This window comes from Hyla sarda, chromosome 2, assembly GCF_029499605.1.
Source record: "Hyla sarda isolate aHylSar1 chromosome 2, aHylSar1.hap1, whole genome shotgun sequence".
NCBI lineage: Eukaryota > Metazoa > Chordata > Amphibia > Anura > Hylidae > Hyla > Hyla sarda.
In genome coordinates, this window is record NC_079190.1 from 53,810,701 (window position 1) to 53,825,425 (window position 14,725).

The following is a 14,725-nucleotide window of genomic DNA, read 5'->3' on the forward strand; positions in this document are numbered from 1 at the left end:
GTTTCTCCATTGTAAATATATTTTACTATATAAAATGTGTTATCACTTTAACCTCTTAAGGACCTATGACGTACGCGTACGTCATGAGTCCGCTCCCGATCTATAACGCGGGGCCACAGCGTGTCGGACCTGGCCTCTAACAATGGCCGGGACCCGTGGCTAGTAGCGCATGGCATTGATCGCGCTATTAACCCTTTAGACGTGGCGTTCAAAGTTGAACGCTGCATCTAAAGTGAAAGTAAAACTATGCTGGTTAGCTCAGGGAGCTGTTCGGGATCGCCGCGGCGAAATCGCGGCATCCTGAACAGCTTATATGACAGCCGGAGGATCCCTACGTGCCTCCTTGCTGTCCGATCGCCAAATGACTGCTCAGTGCCTGAGATCCAGGCATGAGCAGTCAAGCGGCAGAATCATCGATCAGTGGTTTCTTATGAGAAACCAGTGATCAATGTAAAAGATCAGTGTGTGCAGTGTTATAGGTCCATATGGGAGCTATAACACAGCAAAAAAAAGTGAAAAAAAAAGTGAATAAAGATCATTTAACACCTCCCCTAATAAAAGTTTGAATCACCCCCCTTTTCCCATAAAGAAAAAAACTGTGTAAATAAAAATAAACATATGTGGTATCGCCGCATGCGTAAATGTACGAGTTATAAAAATATATTGTTAGTCAAACCGCACGGTCAATGGCGTACGCACAAAAAAATTCCAAAGTCCAAAATAGCGCATTTTTGGTCACTTTTTATATCATGAAAAAATGAATAAATCAATAAGTCCTATAAATGCAAAAATGGTACCACTAAAAACTTCAGATCACGGCGCAAAAAATTGAGCCCTCATACCGCCCCATACGCAGAAAAATTATTTTATACGTATACATTTTCCTACATGTAGTTATGATTTTTTCCAGAAGTACGACAAAATCAAACCTATATAAGTAGGGTATCATTTTAATCGTATGGACCTACAGAATAAAGATAAGGTGTCATTTTTACCGAAAAATTTAATGTGTTTTCCAATTTTGTCTCACAATGATTTTTTTTTTCCGTTTCGCCGTAGAATTTTGGGTAAAATGACTGATGTAATTATAAAGTAGAATTGGTGGTGCAAAAAATAAGCCATCATATGGATTTTTAGGTGCAAAATTGAAAGCGTTATGATTTTTTAAAGGTAAGGAGGAAAAAACGAAAATGCAAAAATGGAAAAACCCCGGGTCCTTAATGGGTTAAGAGTTATACCATGTGATATACCATGTGATTGTAACCCAGGAGGTACAAGTGACCAGGTGATCCCAAGAATGACCTATGGGCTTTCTACTAGTCTCCCCCCATAAAAGCCTGGGAGGAGCTAGCTTCTCTTCACTTTTACACCAAGTCTTTGCTGAGGTCAGTCGTGCCTAGTGTGTGTGTCCAGAGTATTGGAGGCCTCAAGTAAAGTCCTGCAACCACAGTCAAGTGCAAGTAAGCTAAACCTGCGCCATTGTCCGTCATCAGTCAAGTCAGTCACTTTCAAATTGTCAAGCAACGTGGCCTGAACTAAATTTCCTAGTCCTACTACAAGTCCCAGCAAGCCCTAAAGGTCTCTGAGTCGCTGATTTTTTTTGCTTTTGCAGTGGCTTTTTCTGCTCCATATACTGGAGTAAATTAAGTAGTTTTTTTTAATGCAATGCGACTTTTTTGCAACCTTCGCACTTGATAAATCTCTGACCACTGCAAGTCTTGCTTTGGTAAGCAAGATTTTTATTTTTTGCTTAGGACACTGCACAATCAAAAAGTCGCAGAGTAGTTGCCTTTTTTGCAACAATTGTGAAAACCGTACGGAACCATTTTGAAAACCGTATGCATTGACCCACATTAGGTAGTAGCAGTTTCCCCACATTAGGTAGAAGCAGGTTCCCCACATTAGGTAGAAGCAGGTTCCCCACATTAGGTAGAAGCAGGTTCCCCACATTTGGTAGAAGCAGGTTCCCCACATTAGGTAGAAGAAGGTTCCCCACATTAGGTAGAAGCAGGTTCCCCACATTAGGTAGAAGCAGGTTCCCCACATTTGGTAGAAGCAGGTTCCCCACATTAGGTAGTAGCAGGTTCCCCACATTAGGTAGAAGCAGGTTCCCCACATTAGGCAGTAGCAGGTTCCCCACATTAGGTAGTAGCAGGTTCCCTACATTAGGTAGTAGAAGGTTCTCCACATTATTTAGTAGCAGGTTCCCCACATTAGGTAGAAGCAGGTTCCCCACATTAGGTAGTAGCAGGTTCCCCACATTAGGTAGCATTGTCATTTCACCCCACCCCCACCCCCCGACTCTCACACACACACACAGACACCCACACAGACACCCACACAGAGAGACACGCACACATGTACACACGGACAGACAGACTCCCACACATACACACACAGACAGGCACTCACACATGCACACCCACACACAGACAGACACTCACACATGCACACACGCAGACAGACACCCACATATGCACAACCACACACAGACAGACACATGCACACACACAAAGACACCCACACATGCACACACACACAGACACCCACACATGCACACACACACAGACACCCACACATGCACACACACACAGACACCCACACATGCACACACACAAACACCCACACATGCACACACACACAGACACCCACACATGCACACACACACAGACACCCACACATGCACACACACAAACACCCACACATGCACACACACACAGACACCCACACATGCACACACACAGACACCCACACATGCACACACACACACACAGATACCCACACATGCGCACACACACACACACACACACACACAGATACCCACACATGCGCACACACACACACACACAGACACCCACACATGCAAACACACAGACAGACACCCACATATGCACACACACAGACAGACACCCACATATGCACACACAGACAGACACCCACATATGCACACAGACAGACACCCACACATGCACACACACATAGACACACTTACCTGTCCTGAACTGCGCTTCTCTCCGGCGGCGGCCTGACGAGTGACGTCACTGACGTCCTCCTGTGCAGGTCTGCGGAGGAATGTCACATGCGCGACTTCCCTCATCAGACTCGGGTCAGCCAGCCAACCGAAGATGGGGAGGAGGAGGGCGGGGTAAGTGAAGCCTTCTGGCATTTAGCACTGCTTGCCTGAAGCAGGGCTAAATGCCTGTAGAAACCACCTGCCCGTCACCCGGAACTGCATGTCCCGGATGTCGGGCAATACAAATCACACATCCCTGGTGCGGGCCACAAACTTTTGTTCCGCGGGCCACAAACTTTTGTCCCGTGGGCTGGGAGTTTGAGACCCCTGCTGTAGAGGCATCCAGTATTAAACATATAGGCGGACATTTATCAATGTTTGTTTATGTATTCCTTTTTTTTCGTTCTTTTTTTCTTACTATTTTTTTTTGCTTATGTGCAACTTATTTATCAACTGGTTTCAGCCCATTGATAAATTTCTTTCATGTAAGCAACATTTTCATTTTTTTTTATTTTTTGCTTTTGTAGTGGCTTTTTTGCTCCATGTCTGAGCTGGAGTAAATTTTGTCGTTTTTTTTAATGCAATGCAACTTTTTTGCAACCTTCGCACTTGATAAATCTCTGACCACTGTAAGTCTTGCTTTGGTAAGCAAGATTTTTATTTTTTGCTTAGGACACTGCACAATCAAAAAGTCGCAGAGTAGTCGCCTTTTTTGCAACAATTGTGAAAACCGTACTGAACCGTTTTGATAACCGTATGCATTGACTCTCCATTGAAAACCGTATACCAAAAGATGCATCAGGTTGTATCTGTTTTGCGTCTTTTACGGTTTTGTCCATTTTTTTTCCCGTACTCAAAACCGTAGCCTACCGCGGTTATTGGTCCGGGTGAAAAAACGTATTAAACTGTATACGTTTTTTGTTTTTTTAACATGGGAGTCAATGGGACCGTACAGAACCATATACAGGTTAAAATTTGTACATACACTTTGATACAGTTTAATCTGGTATTGAGGAATCCATTTTTCAACAAAAACCTGATACGGGAACTGTTTTCCAAAAAAGTGGTGTAAATGCAGCCTGAGCAAGAAAATCTTATCACTGTCCCTGGAGACAGATCATGCATTCCTTATGGATGCTCGGAATGCATATTATCTGGACGGCAAAGGGTAACCTAAGCATGTTCCCTGATTTCCTTCCTTATTTCTTCTTATCATCCTCAATTTGGTGCTGTGTATTATATTATATATTTTTGTCTCCATTATCATTTGGGGTATTATCATTAGGATAGGCTAACAGTATCAGATTGTTGGAGTCCTAACTCCCAGCACTGATCAGTTAATTGAAGGGGTTTGTACCACATCCCCTTCATTGTTTACCAAGCCATTTAAAGGGGTACTCCGGTGGAAATTTTTTTTCATATACAGTCATTTACCCATACATGCACACAGTCAAACACAGTCATTTACCCATACATGCACACAGTCATATACAGTAATTTACCCATACATGCACACAGTAATATACAGTCATTTACCCATACATGCACACAGTTATATACACAGTCATGAGCCGCCATCAAATTGACATTGACAAATTGACAAGTCCTCACTGGAAAAAAAATGTAAAAAAAAAATCAATTTCAGTGAGGCTTGTGGGGTCAATTTGGATTCCTGGCAGGTCAACAAACCAGGAATCAGTGGCTCATAATCATCCAGAACTGGGGGTCCAGACAGGTCACCTATATGGGGGACAGGGAAAATTGTGCTTAGGACAAGGTCACTAATATGGGGACAGGAAAAATTATTGGATGACAAGGCTGCTAGTATGGGAACAGGAAAACTTAAGGGGGGGACAAGGTCACTAGAATAGCGGGACAGGTTCGCTAGTTTGGGGGACCTCTACTGCAGCGTCGCCTTCTAGGGGGCTCATTACTGCATGACGATGAGGGGGAGGAGGAAAAAGAAAAGTGAGGTCTTCCTTTTCTCCCTCACTACTCATCTTCTTCATAGGCAAGGAATGGCCATAAATCACCGATTTATCCACGCTGGTATATCCACTGCTGAGGTAGTCGGAGGGCTTACCTCTGCTTCTGTGCCGGCTCCTCCGCTCAGTTTGATAAAGCCTGGAAGGACCAGGCTTTATCAATCAAGCGCAGAGCACACAGATCAATGTGGTTTTATAGAAACACATTGATCTGTATGAGGAATCAAATGATTCCTTGTAAAAATCCCCTAAGGGGACTAAAAGTGTAAAAAGAAAACAAGAAGTTTAAAAAAAAGTTTAAAAACACACACATTAACCTCTTCCTTATTAAAAGTTTATATCAGCCCCCTTTTCCCAAATTCCATATAAAAAATATATAAACATAATAAAAATAAACATATGTGGTATCGGTGCGTGCATAAATGTCCAAACTATAAAAATATATTGTTAATTAAACCGCATGGTCAATGGCGTACATGCAAAAAAATTCCAAAGTCTAAAATAGCGTTTTTTTGGTCACTTTTAATACCATAAAAAAGGAATAAAAAGCGATTAAAAAGTCTGATAAAACAAAAATGGTACCAATTAAAACTTCAGATCACGGTGCAATAAATGAGCCCTCAAACTAACCTGTACACAGAAAAATAAAAAAGTTATAAGGGTCAGAAGAGGACAATTTTAAACGTATGAATTTCTGTCCATGTAGTTATGATTTTTTTCCAAAAGTACGACAAAATCAAACCTATATAAGTAGGGTATCATTTTAATCGTATGGACCTAGAGAATAAATATAAAGTTTCAGTTTTACAGAATAATGTACTGAGTAGAAACGGAAGCCCCCAAAATTTACAAAATGTGTTTTTTCTTCAATTTTGTTGCACAATGATTTATGGGTAAAATGACTGATGCCATTACAAAGTAGAATTGGTGGCGCAAAAAATAAGCCATCATATGGATTTTTAGGTGCAAAATTGAAAGGGTTATGATTTTTTAAAGGTAAGGAGGAAAAAAACGAAAGGGCAAAAACAGAAAAATGCTTGGTCCTTAAGGGGTTAAAGTTAATAGTTGTTAGTTATATAATTATAATAATTTTTCTATAATGAACATTAACATTAAATGGGTACTGTCATGAAATCAAAAAATTGATATGTTGTAGTACTTAAGTACTACAACATATCTCTAATATACTTTAATTAAAAAAAGTGATTTTAGACCAGTTTAAAATCACTTTTAAATTCGGCCACTAGGGGTCGCCCTCCTAGTGGCCGAATGCATTAGGCAGTGATGTCACTAATGAATTTCGACTCGTTGAAGCCTGGCAACGAGTCGAAATTCAATCACTGCGGTGCTCGCTCCCGCCTGTCAATCAGACAGGCGGGAGCGATCACTGAGAAGAAGAAGCGCGCATTGGCTCCCCTGCTCCCTGGCCTTGCACGCCGGCCCTGCCTCCCAGCATCCCGTCGCTGCTGTACTGCACCAGCTGATCGGGACACTGAACTTGTGAAGATACAGAATTGTTCATTACACTGGCCCCATCGCTGCACTGTCCTGGTATGTCTGGGAAGGGGGGGTTCGGGTAGCGGGGTTCAGGGGAGGGGGGGCGGTGTTCGGGTTGCGCCGCGGCCATGTATTGTTTTTAACACAGGGTGCCTCCAGTTTTTCCCCACTACAACTCCCAGCATGCCCTGACAGCCAATAGATGTCAGGGCAAGCTGGGAGTTGTAGTGGTGAAACAGCTGGAGGCACCCTGTGTAGATGAACTAAGGGCGGAAGTCCCCCCCCCAGCAGGCATCAGTGACGTGGTGCCTGCTAGGGAAGTCTGCCTGGTTGTGAGTACACTACCAGGTAGACAAAACTGCATTTTTTATATAGTAAAAAAAAAAAAAAGATAGGCAGGGAGGAGGTTAGGGATAGATGGGAAATAGGCAGGGACAGAGAGGGGAAAAAAAGGGATGGTGGGAGCTACCCTTTAATGTAGCTTTTGTTTCATGATGCAGAATAAGAACAGTTGTTAAAGTGGGTGTTAATTTTTTGAATAAGCAAAAATCTAAAAGTCGTTGCATGTATAGACAAGTTGCACGTGCGCAAGTACATCCAACTTTTTTTTTAAATCTACTACAGAGCTTGATAAATCTCCTTCATAAAGTCTGTATACATGTCATTATGCATTTACATGCCAGTAATTTCTATTTCATTAGGGGGCCATAGGGGGGTTGCACAGTCCAGACGTCACTATTAGGCTAAATTTACTTCTCTCAGGAAATCTGTTCTCCAACAAGTAGTGTTTTTAGATGACATTAAGGAAAAGATTGCGTCACAAGGAGGAGAGGAAAAAGTCCCTAAGTAATGCAATTATTCTTTAACGTGAAAAAGGTCTACAGGATAAAGGATATCCTGGATTTCATGTAAACCTTGCCAAAAGGGATGACATGACGAGTTGTAGAATTGTGGCCCTTTAAGATTTTTTTTCTACTTTAGCGTGATCTTGTTTTAAAGGGGTAATCCAGTGGAAAACATTTATTTCAATATCAACTAGCTCCAGAAAGTTAAACAGTTTTGTAAATTACTTATGTGTCAGGTACTGTCCAGAGTAGGAACAAATCCCCATAGCAAACCTCTCCTGCTCCGGACAGTTCCTGACATGGACAGAGATGGCAGCAGAGAGAACTGTGGTAAGACTGGAAAGAACTACACAACTTCCTGTGGAGTATACAGCAGCTGATAAGTACTGGAAGGAATAAGATTTTTTTTATAGAAGTAATTTACAAATCTGTTTAAGAGTCCCTATCATTAAACCATATTTTCTAAACTAACTCAGATTATATTCCCTAACTACTCCTAATACCCCTCCTGCCCTTTAAAAAGCTGTGAATCATACATTTCCCCTTGGTCACATTGTGTGAGCTCCCGGCAGGATAAAGTGGGCGATCCCCAGCAGGCGCAACGTCACTGAAGCCTGCGAGAGCTGTACCTCCCCATGCCCTGCATGTACATGCCGAGTTTGGTCTTCTGCCAGGCCGGGAGGAGACCAAACTAACTGTTTGACTTGCGCGGGGAACAGAACAGAGTCACCTAGTGGCCGTTTTTTCAGTCACATATAAAAGTTGAGAATTTTAACAGCAAGTAAATAGCAAAGTGTCTTATAATTACATAAGGAACAATATATCAAAAGTTTAGTTTGGTGACAGGTACTCTTTAACTTTCTGGCACCAATTGATTTGAAAAATAAATAAAAATAATAATTTCCACCCGAGTACCCCTTTAAGTTTCTCCATATGCCCTGGCGGGGCAAGGTTCTGTCAGAGGGGAAAAAAAATCTGAGTCAGTGCCTGATACTTTGCTCTGTTAAAGGGGTACTATCACTTTCAGTAGCTTACGACACGCCATATGTTTACACAGGTTGTTATACGGGTGCTGAGACCCCCCGCCAATCACTACAGAGAAGGGGCAGAAGCACTCAGCTGAGCACTGTACCCTGTGGTTTCCCCTCAGCACTGCCCAGTTCTCCTCAAAAAGTTAAACATGCGATGTACAGACTAACGGAAAGTGTCATAGACTTTCTACAAATCCATATAAGGCTGGGTTCACACTACGTTTTGTCCCATACGGGAGCGCATACGGCAGGGGGGAGCTAAAAGCTTGCGCTCCCGTATATGACCGTATGCGCTCCCGTATGCCATTCATTTCAATGAGCCGACCGGAGTGAAACGTTCGGTCCGGTCGGCTCATTTTTGCGCCGTATGCGCTTTTACAACCGGACCTAAAACTGTGGTCAACCACGGTTTTAGGTCCGGTTGTAAAAGCGCATACGGCGCAAAAATGAGCCGACCGGACCAAACGTTTCACTCCGGTCGGCTCATTGAAATGAATGGCATACGGGAGCGCATACGGTCACATACGGGAGCGCGAGCTTTTAGCTCCCCCCTGCCGTATGCGCTCCCGTATGGGACAAAACGTAGTGTGGACCCAGCCTAACACTTGCACAGCTTTCCAAGGAGAGATAAGTAGCACTAAGTGCAAATGAACACACACGGCTCTCAGCGGAGAGCTCTGACCCTTTGTTTTATAAAATTGGTGGGGATTTTAGTGCCTGGACCATAAGTTTACAATTCTGGAGTATTAGTACTCTGCATTTCATTGTTATTCCTCAAGAAAATGTATGACTAAACTGTGCAGTGACCTGCTCTTTGAGAAGGGGAATGGGAACAACTATTTATCTATAGATTGCCAGGATGAATTACATAGGAACTGCAAACTGCAGAGCTTTGGGTAATATTGCTCCAGAATTGTTCTTTTAGGAGCAATTCAAGCAAATTTGAAAACAGACAAGTTATGAAAGATGAAGGAAGCAATTTAGAGGATGAACTTGATATAGGAAGCGGTTGTTAAAAAAAAAACTTTTAATATAATGTAGATATGGGGAGTCCAAATACAGGAAGTGAGGGTGGGCAAGCAGGGCTCTGTACACTGATGACAAGCAGGGCTCTGTGCAGTGAGGACAAGCAGGGCTCTGTACACTGATGACAAGCAGGGCTCTGTACAGTGAGGACAAGCAGGGCTCTGTAAACTGAGGACAAGCAGGGCTCTGTGCAGTGAGGACAAGCAGGGTTCTGTACACTGAGGACAAGCAGTGCTCTGTGCACTGAGGACAAGCAGGGCTCTGTACACTGAGGACAAGCAGGGCTCTGTACACTGAGGACAAGCAGGGCTCTGTGCACTGAGGACAAGCAGGGCTCTGTACACTGAGGACAAGCAGGGCTCTGTACACTGAGGACAAGCAGGGCTCTGTACACTGAGGTCAAGCAGGGTTTTATACACTGAGGACAAGCAGGGCTCTATGCACTGAGGACAAGCAGGGTTCTTTACACTGAGGACAGCCAGGGCTCTGTGCACTGAGGACAATCAGGGCTCTGCACAGTGAGGACAAGCAGGGCTCTGTACACTGAGGTCAAGCAGGGCTCTGTGCACCGAGGACAAGCAGGGCTCTGTGCACCGAGGACAAGCAGGGCTCTGTACACCGAGGACAAGCAGGGCTCTGTGCACAGAGGACAAGCAGGGCTCTGTACACCGAGGACCAGCAGGGCTCTGTACACTGAGGACCAGCAGGGCTCTGTACACCGAGGACAAGCAGGGCTCTGTACACCGAGGACAAGCAGGGCTCTGTACACCGAGGACAAGCAGGGCTCTGTGCACAGAGGACAAGCAGGGCTCTGTACACCGAGGACCAGCAGGGCTCTGTACAACGAGGACAAGCAGGGCTCTGTACACCGAGGACAAGCAGGGCTCTGTACACCGAGGACAAGCAGGGCAGTGACCTGCTCTTTGAGAAGGGGAATGGGAACAACTATTTATCTATAGATTGCCAGGATGAATTACATAGGAGCTGCAAACTGCAGAGCTTTGGGTGATATTGCTCCACAATTGTTCTTTTAGGAGCAATTCAAGCAAATTTGAAAACAGACAAGTTATGAAAGATGAAGGAAGCAATTTAGCGGATGCACTTGAAATGGGAAGCAGTCGTTAAAAAAAACCTTTTAATATAATGTAGATATGGGGAGTCCAAATACAGGAAGTGAGGGTGGGAAAGCAGGGCTCTGTGCACTGAGGGCAGGCAGGGCTCTGTACACTGGGGACAAGCAGGGCTCTGTGCACTGAGGACAGGCAGGGCTCTGTGCACTGAGGACAGGCAGGGCTCTATACACTGAGGATAAGCTGTGCTCTGTGCACTGAGGACAAGCAGGGCTCTATACACTGAGGACAAACACGGTTCTGCACACTGAGGACAAGCAGGGCTCTGTACACTGAGGACAAACATGGTTCTGTACCCTGAGGACAAGCAGGGCTCTGTACACTGAGGACAAGCAGGGCTCTGTACACTAAGGACAAGCAGGGCTCTGTACACTAAGGACAAGCAGGGCTCTGTACACTAAGGACAAGCAGGGCTCTGTACACTAAGGACAAGCAGGGCTCTGTACACTAAGGACAAGCAGGGCTCTGTACACTGAGGACAAGCAGGGCTCTGTACACTGAGGACAAGCAGGGCTCTGTACACTGAGGCTCTGTGACTCCTGGTTCTCACAGCAGGATGATTGACAAGCAAGGAGCCTGCACAGAGCCCTGCTTGTCCTGCCCTCACTTCCTGGATTTGGACTCCTCACAGAGACACACAGACAATAGCTGCAGGGACAACATTTTTTTCACCCAAAAATATACACATTTTTTTTTTATCAATGTACATTACAAATATACATATAATAGTATTAACTATCAAAAGTGTTAACAAAAGGTACACTTTAAAGAGGTATGTCAGCTATAATTTTTTCCCATATGTATATTGCTGAGGCCACAGTAACAAACAAAAAAAAAATGAGGCTTGCCTCCAGCAGGGAGCTATAAATCAACACAGGTGGGGGGGGGGGGCACCAACAGAGAAAGGTAGGGGAGTAAACTTTTTTTTTTTCATCGCAGCTCCAGCATTATAAAAAATCATAGCATCCTGAATACCCTTTGGAGTTGCAGACATTGGCCCTGATTTACTGAGAGTGAGTGTTTATTGTGGAGTGTTTTCAATATCACTCATCTTTTTTTCAGGCTTATTTACTATTCTGTCGCACATGTCGATTATATTTCTGTCGCAAGTTTTTTTGTGTCGCACTAGTCAATTATGTCGCACAAACTCCGAGCTAAAGAAATTAGTTGTGTGAATCAAAATGGTTTAGAATTGTTTGTTTAAAAATGTTTCCATGAATCAAAAGTCTTCATGTGTTATAATTTTTCAAACATTACAACAATTCTCCTTGTTTATCAGCTTGGGGGTTAATTTGATTTAAACCTAATATTGCAAATGTGTTAAAAAGAAACAATAAATTAAACATAAACTATCACAAAAGCATTCAATATTTTATTCATAAAAGTGTTGAGCTGTACAAAATGTTTTCAGGTTAGAAAACAAGTTACTTTCACACAAAACACAATGGTAAACAGTCCCTTGTTAGAAATCACTCAATTTTTGGAATTTCACTCGGCCTCTTGGCTGTCGCTTATTGTGTGAGGCAAACTCCCACTTTTTCTCAAGTGATTTTGGAAGTACTCCGAGTATTTTTTGTTTTTTGTCGGTAAAACGTTTTAGAGTGGAAAAAAAACACTCCGAGTTTTGGCTAAAGTGTTGTTTGTGCGAGAAAAATTTGGTTGCATAAATAGTTGCTCAGACGTTGCGACAAAAATTTTGCCACAATAACCGAGAAAAAGAGTCGGTTGGACTTTAATAAATGAGGGCAATTGTTTGAAGACAATAATTAAAGGGGTACTCCAGACCAAAACTTTTTTTATATATATGAACTGGCTCCGGAAAGTGAAACAGATTTGTGAATTACTTCTATTAAAAAAATCTTAATCCTTCCAATAGTTATTAGCTTCTGAATTTGAGTTGTTGTTTTCTGTCTAACTGCTCTCTGATGACTCACGTCCCGGGAGCTGTGCAGTTCCTATGAGGATATTCTCCCATCATGCACAGCTCCCGGGACGTGACATCATCATTGAGCAGTTAGACAGAAAACTTCAGAAGCTAATAACTATTGGAAGGATTAAGATTTTTTAATAGAAGTAATTTACAAATCTGTTTAACTTTCCGGAGCCAGTTGATATATATATATATATATTTTTTAACCTATGAAAATTAAGCATTTTCACAGAAAAGGTTTGCAGTAACACATGTTTTGCTATACACATGTTTATTCCCTTTTATGGACATTTATCAACGGGTTTAGTCAGGTTTTCTTTACTATAATTGTCGCAAAATTGTCGCAACTGCGACTACACGATTTTTCGTGCGACATTTTGACTGGAAAGCGAGAAAAGCAAGTTTTCCTAAAATTTACTATGTAGTAATAATTTTAAAATGGACTACGGGTAGTCAGGTATTTATTAACTGCGAAAGTCGCAACTGCGCAAAAAAAAGTCGCAACAGCGTTAAAAATTGACTAAATTTACTCCAGCTCAAACATGGAGCAGAAAAAGCTACTACTAAAGTAAAAAAGGAAAAATTGCTTACGTGAAAGAAAATTATCAACAGGCTGAAACCAGTTGATAAATACGTCGCACATAAGCAAAAAAAAAGTAAGGAAAAAATTACTAAAAAAAAGACTACATAAGCAAACATTGATAAATGTCCCTCTTTGTGTGTATTGGAATTAAACCAAAAAAGGGAAGAAAAAAAGCAAATTGGACATAATGAGGGACATTTATCAATGTTTGCTTATATATTCTTTTTTTTAGTAATTTTTTCCTTACTTTCTTTTTGCTTATGTGCGACGTATTTATCAACTGGTTTCAGCCTGTTGATAATTTTCTTTCACGTAAGCAATTTTTCCTTTTTTACTTTGGTAGTAGCTTTTTCTGCTCCATGTTTGAGCTGGAGTAAATTTAGTCAATTTTTAACGCTGTTGCGACTTTTTTTTGCGCAGTTGCGACTGTCGCAGTTAATAAATACCTGACTACTCGTAGTCCATTTTAAAATTATTACTACATAGTAAATTTTAGGAAAACTTGCTTTTCTCGCTTTCCAGTCAAAATGTCGCACGAAAAATCGTGTAGTCGCAGTTGCGACAATTTTGCGACAATTATAGTAAAGAAAACCTGACTAAACCCGTTGATAAATGTCCATCATTGTCACCAAACTCCAAAAATGGGCTGGGCAAAATTATTGTCACCCTTTCAATATTGTGGAAAAATAAGATTGTTTCAAGCATGTGATGCTCCTTTAAACTCACCTGGGGCAAGTAACAGATGGGGGCAATATAAAAATCACACCTGAAAGAAGATAAAAAGGAGAGAAGGACAACAGAGAGAGGAGAAGAGAACTGTATGAGGACTTGAGAACCAAAATAGTGAAAACATTTCAACAATCTCAAGGTTACCAGTCCATCTCCAGAGATTTAGATTTGACTTTGTCCACAGTGCGCAACATAATCAAGACGTTTGCAACCCATGGCACTGTAGCTAATCTCCCTGGGCGTGAACAGAAGAGAAAATTTATGAAAGGTATCAAAGCAGGATAGTCCGGATGGTGGATAAGCAGCCCCAAACAAGTTCCAAAGATATTCAAGCTGTCCTGCAGGCTCAGGGAGCATCAGTGTCAGCGCAAACTATCCGTCAACATTTAAATGAAATTAAACGCTATGGCAGAAGACCCAGGAGGACCCCACTGCTGACACAGAGACATAAAAAGTAAGACTACATTTTGCCAAAATGAACTTGAGTAAGCCAAAATCCTTCTGGGAAAATGTCTTGTGGACAGATGAGACCAAGATAGAGCTTTTTGGTAAAGCAAATCATTCTACTGTTTACCGAAAATGGAATGAGGCATACAAAGAAAAGAACAAATATTAAGTTAAAGGGGTACTCCGGTGAAAAACTTTTTTTTTTTTAAATCAACTGATGCCAGAAAGTTAAACAGATTTGTAAATTGCTTCTATTAAAAAATCTTAATCCGTCCTGTACTTATTAGCTGCTGAATACTACAGTGGAAATTATTTTCCATTTGATACTACATGCCGCCCTAGGGTGTGATCAGGTTCAGCAGGTCCACCGGAGATTTATAGATGCCACCTAGGGTAAAAATCAATAGAATAATATACCCCAATGCATGATATCCTGATAACTGTATGTAATTCTTATATATGTCCACTCACAGTACTCTCCGTGGTTCCATTTACCTAGAGACAAGAAT